Here is an 11,453-nt window from a genome sequence, read left to right as displayed (position 1 = left end):
ATGTTCCTGGTTTTAACCCTTAAGTTTAAGTCTACGATGTCACGTCTTTATCTCAACCACTCACTCTCCCACACCAAAGTCACTCACTCTCCCACACCAAAGTCACTCACTCTCACACACCAAAGTCACTCACTCCATGTCCATGTGAGCTAAAATCACTGGTTTTCTCTGAGGTTTGGTTTCACTTTTCTTTTGTAGGAGACTTAAATGTGTCCTCACTGTCCCTGAAGACGTTTCCTGTGTCTCTCAGATCTTCAGGAGTGAAGATGAAGGCGGCAGCAGCAGCAGCAGCAGCAGCAGCAGCAGCAGCAGCAGCAGCAGCAGCAGCAGCAGCAGCAGCAGCAGCAGCGTCCCCTGGTGGCCGGCTGACCCCTCTGAAGTCACTCTAATTGGACTCACTTAATTATCAGCTGCAGCGTCTCCGTCCCTCTCGTCCTCCTCTGTCAGAGACAGTTTGGACACAGTGGATCACGGGTCTCAGTGTGGGGACGTCCTGACGTCCTGATTGGGCCCCGAGCTTTTTCTGTCCGAACTCACAGCGAAACGGAGACGCCGACGTGTTTGTGTGTAACTGAGGTCAAACTTTAACTGTTTCTGCTGCTGCTCTCACTCTCCCACACCAAAGTCCAGAGAGAAAACCAGTGATTTTAGCTCACAGGTACACAGGAGCTGCTGGTCCTCTGCTGCCTCGTGTGGTCACTTTGTGTCACTGAGTAAAGTCTAAATTAATTAGATAAAGACATGAACATGTTCTTAAAGACGTCGTAGACCTAAACTGACGTAGATTTTATGAGCTAAGTCTTTTGTTTCTCCCTCGTTGTCTCTGCTGGCAGCCATTTTGTTTTCACCGAGAGTGAGTTTCAGTGTCTCAGGCTGCAAATGATGTGATTTATATGCTAACATGCTAATATGGCATTAAAAACGATAATGCAGAATGATAGTATAGGTTACTATTGAATGCTAACATTAGCAGCTAGCACCAGAGGTGACACAGCCTAACCTCTAACCCATATTACTTTATTTTCATGTGGAAGAAACAGCAAACTAATCTGTTTTTCCCAGGTGTTTCCGTCCACTTTCCCGCCACAGTCCTGGCTCCTGATTGGCCGATGAGACGACGCGCGACGTCACTTCCTGTCGTCTCCTCTCGACTTTTTCACGGCTTCATTTGTCGTCGTCGTCGTCGTCGTGGTGTGAATAAATCGCGAAGGAGAAGAAAATAAACTCTCCGGTGAGATTAATGACACGGCGAACCGTGGCTGGCGTTGCCGCGGCGACAGGCGATCCCCCGCTGCTGTTCCTCACCACTGCGGCTCATTTAAGAGCCGTAGAATCTCAGCGGCGACGGCGCGAGGGGGAAACGCATCGATGGAGCGCGACGTGTGACAGCTGCATTAAGGACCGCCAGGGCCGCTGCACGCACACCGAACCCCCCCCCCCCCCCCACCACCGAACCCCCCCATCATCTCCCAGCATGCATTAGAGACAGAGAGGAGGCTGCAGATGTGTGAAGCTGAAGATTTACCACATTTAATCCACAAAAGAAATGTTTTTTAAATTTTTTATTCTTCACTTTGTGATTTTTTACGACAATAATAAAAACTCTTTAAATTTAACACCTACACATTTATGATTGTTTTAAATATCTTATTGTGAAAAAGCTCATTTTTCTTTGTTTTTATGTCTCGTCATTTAATAAAATCTCTATTTAAATTGTGTTTTTATTTCACCTTCTGACATTAAAAAAGGTTTTATTTATTTACTCTTTCACAAAAACACACGACTCATGAGCCTTTTATACATTATTTTACTTCATTAAATGTCCTGAATTATCAGTTAAATCAACTTGATATTGTTTTACAGTGTAATTATGAACAATGCCACTCTTATGTCTAATTTTGTTCAATATTTCATTTAATCTGTGTTTAAATTGTCTTTTTATTTATTTATTTATTCATTCTTTCACAAAACTACTTCATTTAACTTCATTAAATGTCGTGAATGATTAGTATTTTTTTTAACTTGATTCTTGTTTTAAGAGCAACAATTAAACTGAATTATAACTTAAATCAACTTGATATTGTTTTACAGTGTAATAATGAATGATGCTACTTTTAAAACTTTTTTTTATGTCAAATTTTGTTCAATATTTCATTTAATCTGTGTTTAAATTGTCCTTTTTATTTATTTATTCTTTCACAAAAACACGACTCGTGACCTTTGTTCATTAATTTTACTTTTATTTGAAAGAATAAGTTTTGAAATCTCATCTAAATGTTGTGAATTATCAGTATTTTGAATAAACTCTGGTTTTGAAAGCAACAATTTAAACGTTAATTCAGTTTAATTTCTGCTTTCAAAGCAAGAATATTTTAAATATCCACAACGTTTAGTTGCAATTTCACAACTTATTCTTTCATATTTGAGTAAAATAAATGAATAAAAACCTCTAAATGTCAAAAAAGTCAAATAAAAACACCATTTAAATACAGATTTTATGAAACATTGAACAAAATTAAACATAAAAACTAAGAAAATCATTTTAAACGCAGCGGCTCGTCATTATTATTATTACACTGTAAAACAACGTCCAGTTGGTTTAACTTGTTTATGTAACTTTAATTTCTGCGACAAGAAAAAATCAATATTTAAAAGATTTTCTTATTCTTTCATATTTCTGTAAATTTAATGAAAAATATTGTTTTTTTAAAAACAGAGCTGTAATATAAATATAAACTTTCTGCCTTTTTTAAAGGTATATTTTATATATTTTAACGGTGGTGATGAAACCCTTGGTTCTCGTGTTTAAAGTCTATTTCCGATGTTTTCTTCCTCCGCTTCATTTCCTCTCAGGTTTATTATTGATCGTGAACGTGTGAATCTTTCATTAACTGGTTTAATTCTGGCCTCAGAAATAAATGACGTGATTAAATAATACAAGTGTTCATGTTTCTCTCAGACGGACGTTAATGTGAACTTCTTCCTCTTTATTTCTCTCTTTCCTTCTTTTTTGCAGATTATTATTCTTGTGAAATATGAGCAGCAGCAGATTATGATTAAACCTCAGTGAAGTTTAATCATAATCCAGCTCCTCACAAATCTCTCATTATTATTCCTGCATTTTTAATAAATTCTCTCTGCGGAAAAAAGTTTGACTCGTTCTTTTATTTTTCTCTTTATTATTATTTCACTCTTTTGTTTTCATTGAGTTTGTGTTAAAGATTATACGTTTAAATGAGATTATATTACGACGTTTATTCTCATTTTAACACATTTACATGGTTTTAACAACTCAACTATTTAACTTCAACAGAAAAGTCTGACAATTCAGCAATATATGTGTATATATATGTACATATATATATATGTGTATATATTATATATGTACATATATATGTATATATATATATATATATATAAATAAGATATAAATGATTCGAATACACACATATATATATATATATATACACATATATACATATATGGATATAAATCAGATATAAATGAGATATTATTAGGGAGACTGCGAGGAGAGGAGGTGAGGAGAGGAGGCAAGGAGGCGAGGAGAGACGGTGAGGCAAGGAGGCGAGGCGAGGCGAGGAGGCGAGAGGAGGCGAGGAGAGGTGAGGAGGTGAGGAGGCGAGGAGAGGAGGCAAGGAGAGGCGAGGAGAGGAGGAGAGGAGAGGTGAGGAGAGACGGTGAGGAAGGGAGGCGAGGAGAGGAGGCGAGGAGGCGAGGCAAGGAGAGGCGAGGAGAGGAGGAGAGGAGAGGCGAGGAGAGACGGCGAGGAGAGGAGGCGAGAGGAGGCGAGGAGAGGTGAGGAGGTGAGGAGGCGAGGAGAGGAGGCAAGGAGAGGCGAGGAGAGGAGGAGAGGAGAGGTGAGGAGAGACGGTGAGGAAGGGAGGCGAGGAGAGGAGGCGAGGAGGCGAGGCAAGGAGAGGCGAGGAGAGGAGGAGAGGAGAGGCGAGGAGAGAAGGCGAGGAGAGGAGGCGAGGAGAGGAGGCGAGGAGAGGCGAGGAGAGACGGTGAGGCAAGGAGGCGAGAGGAGGCGAGGATTATTATTATTATTATTTGTGACTAGAAGTTTAAAAAACTGAGAAGATAAAACCTTGTTTGTTTGTGGACTCAACAGAGCTGATGATGTCAGAGGTCAGAGGTCAGAGGTCAGAGGTCAGAGGTCACATTGTCTCCACATCGTTACTGACCGTGTCAATAAAAAACTTTATGGACTGCGTTGGTCATGGACACAGATAAAGCTGAGTCATGAATTATTCAGCAGCATTTAAATCCATAATTCTGACTGTGTGTGTGTGTGTGTGTGTGTGTGTGTGTGAGGGGGAAGATTTATGGTGTGGGACCTTCGCTGCAGGTGGTGTCGCGTTAATAATTCACCCCTGAGAGAGAGTGAGGACGTTCAAATAAGAATAATAATAATAAAAGAGTGAAGCTGTCATTTAAACTGAGATTAAATATTCAGGAGGAGACGCAGGAGGACTTTGGTGTGGGAGAGTGAGTGATTTACAAACTTCAGTTTAACACTGAGATAAAGACGTGAACGTGTTCTTTAAACATCGTAGACTTGAAGTGACATAGACCTGCTCACTCCTGCTGCTCATGACTGAATGAATATGACTGAATGAATATGACAGGATGAATATGACAGGATGAACGTGACTGAATGAATATGACAGGATGAACGTGACAGGATGAACGTGACAGGATGAACGTGACTGAATGAATATGACAGGATGAATATGACAGGATGAACGTGACTGAACGTGTCACGTTCAGACGCAGACACTAATCCAGGGTCCAGAGACAAAGACGACAGACGTCCTTCATTAAAGACCAGGATTTGAAGACAGAGGACGCAAGAGGATATTAATCCGGGGTCAAATCCAGAGTCAGAGTCCAGATTCAGATTCTGGTTTCGACTAACCAGCTTTGAACTGGACTGATGTGCTTTGTCCGGACTGGATTGCTTTGGACCAGTCTGGTCTGAACCAGTCTGAGCTGAGTCCTTAACCATCACTGTTACTTGTGTTAAATGTTGGTTTAAACGGGGTTTTAAACCTGACCCTGGATCAGCAGCACGAGCAGAACTCAGATCTGCTGCCGTCTGTGAAGTTTGTCCACAAACATTGAGACGTGATCAGAAGACGACGGGACAACTGTACACATCATTAACACACACACACACACACACACACACACACACACACACACACACACACACACACACACACACACACACACACACACACACACACACACACACAGATCCATCCATCCCATAATTGCCTCTGCAGTTGAAAGCCTGTCTCCTGCTTCCTGCCGCCAGCGTCGTCCTTCATTAGCTCGTCTCTAAAAAAAGCACTTTATGTTGAAAGACAAACAGGAAGTGAGCGTGAGCACAAACAGCTGTGATTTCACCTCATCATCCTCTCTTTTTCTTCTTCTTCTGTCTGACTGAGGACAAAAACATCTTCTCCTTCCAGAGACACTTCAGTGTCTTAGCGTCTGCACATGCTAACAGTCAGACAGACAAAGACAGCAGGTCTGCTAGTTTGCTAACCTAGCAATAACTCCGATTAACCAATGTCATTTAAAATACATTAGCTTGCTAGTTAGCAAAACCCTAGCTGTAGTGCTAACATTATCCACCATTGTTTATGTATGAAATTTCAAAGTAGTTTAAATTAGTTGGTAGCCAACCTGGCTATAAAGCTAATTAAATGTTTCACATGAATGTGTTAATTATGTTTAATGTGTTCATCAAATCAACTACAGTCGCTTGCTAGCAAGCAAACATTGCTATAATGTTAAGACTAACCACCACCGTGAGTTTATATCAAAACTAGCTATAAATGCTAACATTATCCAGTTATTTATGTCTAAATTAGATTAATTTAGTGTGATAATTAAGCTCAAATAAACTACACTAGCTTGCTAGCAAACCATTGCTAATACGTAAACAAACATTAAATATGTATAAAAACTACATATATACACAACTAATTACTCCATTACCGTTGCACGATTATCTCAGTGTGACCGGGTAAACACTGATGAAGACACTTAAGTCTGTTGTTAATTACGCTAATTAACCGCTAACTATTTATGTTTTAAATAAGTTACCGTTTAATCAACCTGTCTACATTAGCTCACTAACTAGCACACTTTGATGTAGCGATAAGATCAACCACCGTTTTTTATTTATGAAATAACAAAATAGTTTTTAGCTAATTGACCAAATTAGCTTGCTAGTTAGCGAACACAGCTGTAACACAAAATAATGTGTTCATCAAACAAAGTGGTTTAGTTTGCTAGTTAGGACAACAAGCTCTGATGCTGACATTAGCCACCGTTAAACATTAGCTTGTATACCCAAACTGGCTATGATGCTAAGATTAAGCACCATTTTTTGCTAAGATCAAACACCATAGTTCATCGTCACCGCACAAAATATCAGAAAATATTGTGAAATCTAAAGAGGCAACGATGCTATCTGGTGTTAGCGAGGCTAGCTCATGATAGTTTAGCCGTCTTTTAAAAATCGTGCAGAAAGTGTGGCGTTGCCATGGAAACCACTGCAGCTCTTTTTACCCTCTGTTTTAGAAACAAACGATGGAGAGAAAAAAAAAATCAAACGCTCTCTTTCTCTCGTCCAATAAGAGAAGTCTCCCAGGATGCAATGCAACATTTGTCTCCATTACTAATGTAGGCAAACGAGGAAGTGAAGAGGAGGAGGAGGAGGAGGAGGAGGAGGAAGAGGAAACTTCCTGGAAGCTTCATCTGTGCGAGTGCTGACCTCAGCAAACACCATAAATCACAGCGTGAGCATCGATTCACTTCAGCCACCATCACTCTGACTGAGGCTCAACGAGGGGGCGGAGTCACGTCATCTCCTCTGAGAGAGGAGGCGGGACTTCACACACACACACACACACACAGGTGTTTTTAGTGAATTCAGCTTTTAAAATATTTACTTTAGACTTAACTCAGTGACACAAAGTGACCACACGAGGCAGCAGAGGACCAGCAGCTCCTGTGTCCCTGTGAGCTAAAATCGCTGGTTTTCTCTATGGACTTTGGTGTGGGAGAGTGAGTGACTTTGGTGTGGGAAAGTGAGTGTTTCTTTAAACATTTAACAGTTTGTATTTCTGCGTCCAAATGTCAAACAGTTTTATAAAACAGTGTTTTTTTTTTGGCCTCTTGGAGATTAAATACTGAGCAAAATAACATGCGACTATTTTAGCATTATTTCCTCTCATATTTCTGCTGCATACTGAGGACTGGGTTGTTGGCAAAGTAGGGACCATCATTTCCACTTTATAAATCAACATAATTACAAATATCTACTAAGAACTACTGGTTGCAGTACCATAAAATGTCTGCAGGTGGAGCCCCAGAGCAAAAAGGGCTGGAATTTTTTTTTAGATTTTTAATTTTTGGTCCAAAATTTGACAAAAACATCATACATCAACAAACATGTTTAGTTCAAAATTTGACAAAAACGTCATACTATACTATGTTGTCCAAAATTTGAAAAAAAAATTTGACCCAAAATAAAAAAAAAAATTTGACCCAAAATTTGAAAAAATAATTTGACCCAACATTTGAAAAAAAAAAATTTACCCAAAATTTGGGATTTTTTTTTACCAAAATTTGAATTAATTTTTTTACCAAAATTTGAATTTTTCTTTTTTACCAAAATTTGAAAAAAAATATTTACCAAAATTTGAAAAAAAAATTTGACCCAAAATAAAAAAAAAAAATTTGACCCAAAATTTGAAAAAATAATTTGACCCAACATTTGAAAAAAAATTTTTTACCCAAAATTTGGGATTTTTTTTTACCAAAATTTGAATTTTTTTTTTTACCAAAATTTGAAAAAAAATATTTACCAAAATGTGAAAAAAAATATTTGACCCAAAATTTGAAAAAATATTTGACCCAAAATTTTAAAAAAATATTTGACCCAAAATTTTAAAAAAATATTTGACCCAAAATTTTAAAAAAATATTTGACCCAAAATTTAAAAAAAATATTTGACCCAAAATTTTAAAAAAATATTTGACCCAAAATTTTTGGCCAAAAATTTAACAAAAACGTCCTGTCGTCCAAAATCAGAATTTTTTTTTGCATGTTATAGCAACCTAAGGAAGTGATTTCAATGAAAACAAAGTGAGGTCCGGACGAAATGTCCTCACTCTGTAAAAATGACCTCACTTTGTTGGTTAAAATCCCTCACTGGTCCTCAGTATGCTGCAAGAACAAGAACACACACACACACACACACACACACACACACACACACACACACACACACACACACACACACACACACACATCAGTTCTTAAACACAACCACAGCAGCAGCACTGACGTATGAGCGTTGTCGGCCATTCGTTACAGCGAGGACGGCGGCGGCGGCGGGCGCTTTATCCGCGAGTGAACTCTGATTCCGTCGAGGAAACAGCAGCAGGAGGAGGAGGAGGAGGAGGAGGAGGAGGAGGAGGAGGGATTCAATATATAGGAAGTGGCATATTTCTCCCCGCGGGGTGTTTGCATCTGTGCTCCCTCTGCTGGGTTAGATATTATATGCTGTAATTCAGCTGGGGGAATAATTGACCTGTCAACGGGTTCACGCCACCGGTCCCATCATTCCACGGCGGCCGGGGCCTCCACTCAGATCTGTTTCTGTAGATTGATACATCCTGTTTCTCCCTCAGAGGTCTCACACACACACACACACACACACACACACACACACACACACACACACACACACACACACACACACACACACACACACACACACACACACACACACACACAGCCTGAGGAAGCCGCTGCTCTTTCTGCTGCTCGAGTTTGTGACGTTTGAAAAAACCCCAGAATATTGAAAAAAAACAAAAAACAGAAAAATGATTCCGACTCTAAAGACCAGAGGCTGAGATCAGCGTTTCCCTCTGATGCTGTTGACTGTGTCGCAAAAACACGCAAAAACATTGATTAAACGTTGTTTTTTTTTCCTCCCCCGCGCTCACATCTAAACTGAACATCTTTGAACGTTAACGCCGAATTCTGAAGAACAAACTCTCCTCTCAGTGACTTTTGAGCGACAAAGTATAAATAAAACAGTCCAGGTGAACGTTGGTACCAAATGAAGACTTCCACAACATAACTGAACATCTCAGAGTCCAAGTGAACGTGAAACACCATGATGTAAAGACTGTTTCTCTACGTTCTCATCGCGTCACGTTCACGTCATGAGATCAAATCTATTCTCGTCGTCTTCATGACAAACATGTCGTCGTCGTCATCCTAGACGAACGAGGAGAAAGTGAAGTTTGTCTGTTTGTGCTGAATCTCGTCCTCCACAGTCGCTGCTCGGCCTCTGATCCTCACACAGTTTGAGGAGTTCGGCTTGGATTCACAGGTAGGACACGAGGACACAGCGAGGACCAGGAAGATGGCCGCCGCGTCCAGGTCAGAGCGGCCAGCTGGGAGGCGGAGCTGTGGATCTGCTCGCCAATGACCTCGCAAATGCTAACGTTGTTGTTTTTTTTTTTCCCTCTCGTCAGACTTTAAATGACGAGGAGAAAACTTTTATTCTGTGACGTAACCTTTGATGTTTTACTTTTAAAAGGAATAGTTCAGATTATTAATGTCTATAAATGTGGACAAAATTATATAAAGATAATTATTATTATTATTATCCTTGATTTCATTCAGCAGTTAAATATTCAAAAATGAGGCACTCACTCTCCCACACCAAAGTCCATAGAGTAAACCAGTGATTTTAACATCACAGCACACAGGAGTTCACAAGTGCCTCCATCACTAACTTACAATGACTGATTTTAGTGAATTCAGCTTTTAAAATCCTTCATTTTGATTGACCTCAGTGACCACAGGAGGCAGCAGAGGACCAGCAGCTCCTGTGTCCCTGTGAGCTAAAATCACTGGTTTTCTCTATGAGGTTTGGTGTGGGAGAGTGAGTGACTTTGGTGTGGGAGAGTGAGTGACTTTGGTGTGGGAGAGTGAGTGACTTTGGTGTGGGAGAGTGAGTGACTTTGGTGCAGGAAGAGTGAGTGACTTTGGTGTGGGAGAGAGTGACTTTGGTGTGTGAGAGTGAGTGACTTTGGTGTGTGAGAGTGAGTGACTTTGGTGCAGGGAGAGTGAGTGACTTTGGTGCAGGGAGAGTGAGTGACTTTGGTGTGGGATAGTGAGTGACTTTGGTGTGAGAGAGTGAGTGACTTTGGTGTGTGAGAGTGAGTGACTTTGGTGTGAGTGAGTGAGTGACTTTGGTGTGGGATAGTGAGTGACTTTGGTGTGAGAGAGTGAGTGACTTTGGTGTGTGAGAGTGAGTGACTTTGGTGTGAGTGAGTGAGTGACTTTGGTGTGGGAGAGTGAGTGACTTTGGTGTGAGTGAGTGAGTGACTTTGGTGTGGGATAGTGAGTGACTTTGGTGTGAGAGAGTGAGTGACTTTGGTGTGTGAGAGTGAGTGACTTTGGTGTGGGAGAGTGAGTGACTTTGGTGTGAGTGAGTGAGTGACTTTGGTGTGGGATAGTGAGTGACTTTGGTGTGGGATAGTGAGTGACTTTGGTGTGAGAGAGTGAGTGACTTTGGTGTGTGAGAGTGAGTGACTTTGGTGTGAGAGAGTGAGTGACTTTGGTGCAGGGAGAGTGGGTGACTTTGGTGTGGGAGAGTGAGTGACTTTGGTGTGGGAGAGTGAGTGACTTTGGTGCAGGGAGAGTGGGTGACTTTGGTGTGGGAGAGTGAGTGACTTTGGTGTGGGAGAGTGAGTGACTTTGGTGTGTGAGAGTGAGTGACTTTGGTGTGAGAGAGTGAGTGACGTTGGTGCAGGGAGAGTGAGTGACTTTGGTGTGAGAGAGTGAGTGATTTTGGTGTGGGAGAGTGAGTGACTTTGGTGTGAGAGAGTGAGTGATTTTGGTGCAGGGAGAGTGAGTGACTTTGGTGTGAGAGAGTGAGTGACTTTGGTGTGAGAGAGTGAGTGACTTTGGTGTGGGAGAGTGAGTGGTTTGAACACTGCAGTATAATCTGTCAGATTGTTTTGAATTATTTCCATAAACAGTGTTGAAATCAGAGCACAGATTATTATTTCACATTTTGAAACCAGCTTTTCTTCTCCATTGTTTTGATTTATGATTTAATTACGGTGCATGTCTGTGTGTGTGTGTGTGTGTGTGTGTGTGTGTGTGTGTGTGTGTGTCTGTGTGTGTGTGTGTGTGTGTTCTTTACGATCACAGAGAAACAGTGAGAATGTAAACACACACTTATGAAACTGAGTGATGACTGAAATAATCATGTTTCACGCATCTGCAGCCTGACGCTCTGCATCATGAGTCTGTTTAATCGCAGCCAGGAGGAGTGTGTGTGTGTGTGTGTGTGTGTGCGTGCGTGTGTATGTGTGTGTGTGTGT

This window comes from Microchirus variegatus (assembly GCF_963457635.1).
Source record: "Microchirus variegatus genome assembly, chromosome: 19".
In the NCBI taxonomy this organism is placed as follows: Eukaryota; Metazoa; Chordata; class Actinopteri; order Pleuronectiformes; family Soleidae; genus Microchirus; species Microchirus variegatus.
Note: the sequence above shows the minus strand (reverse complement) of the source record.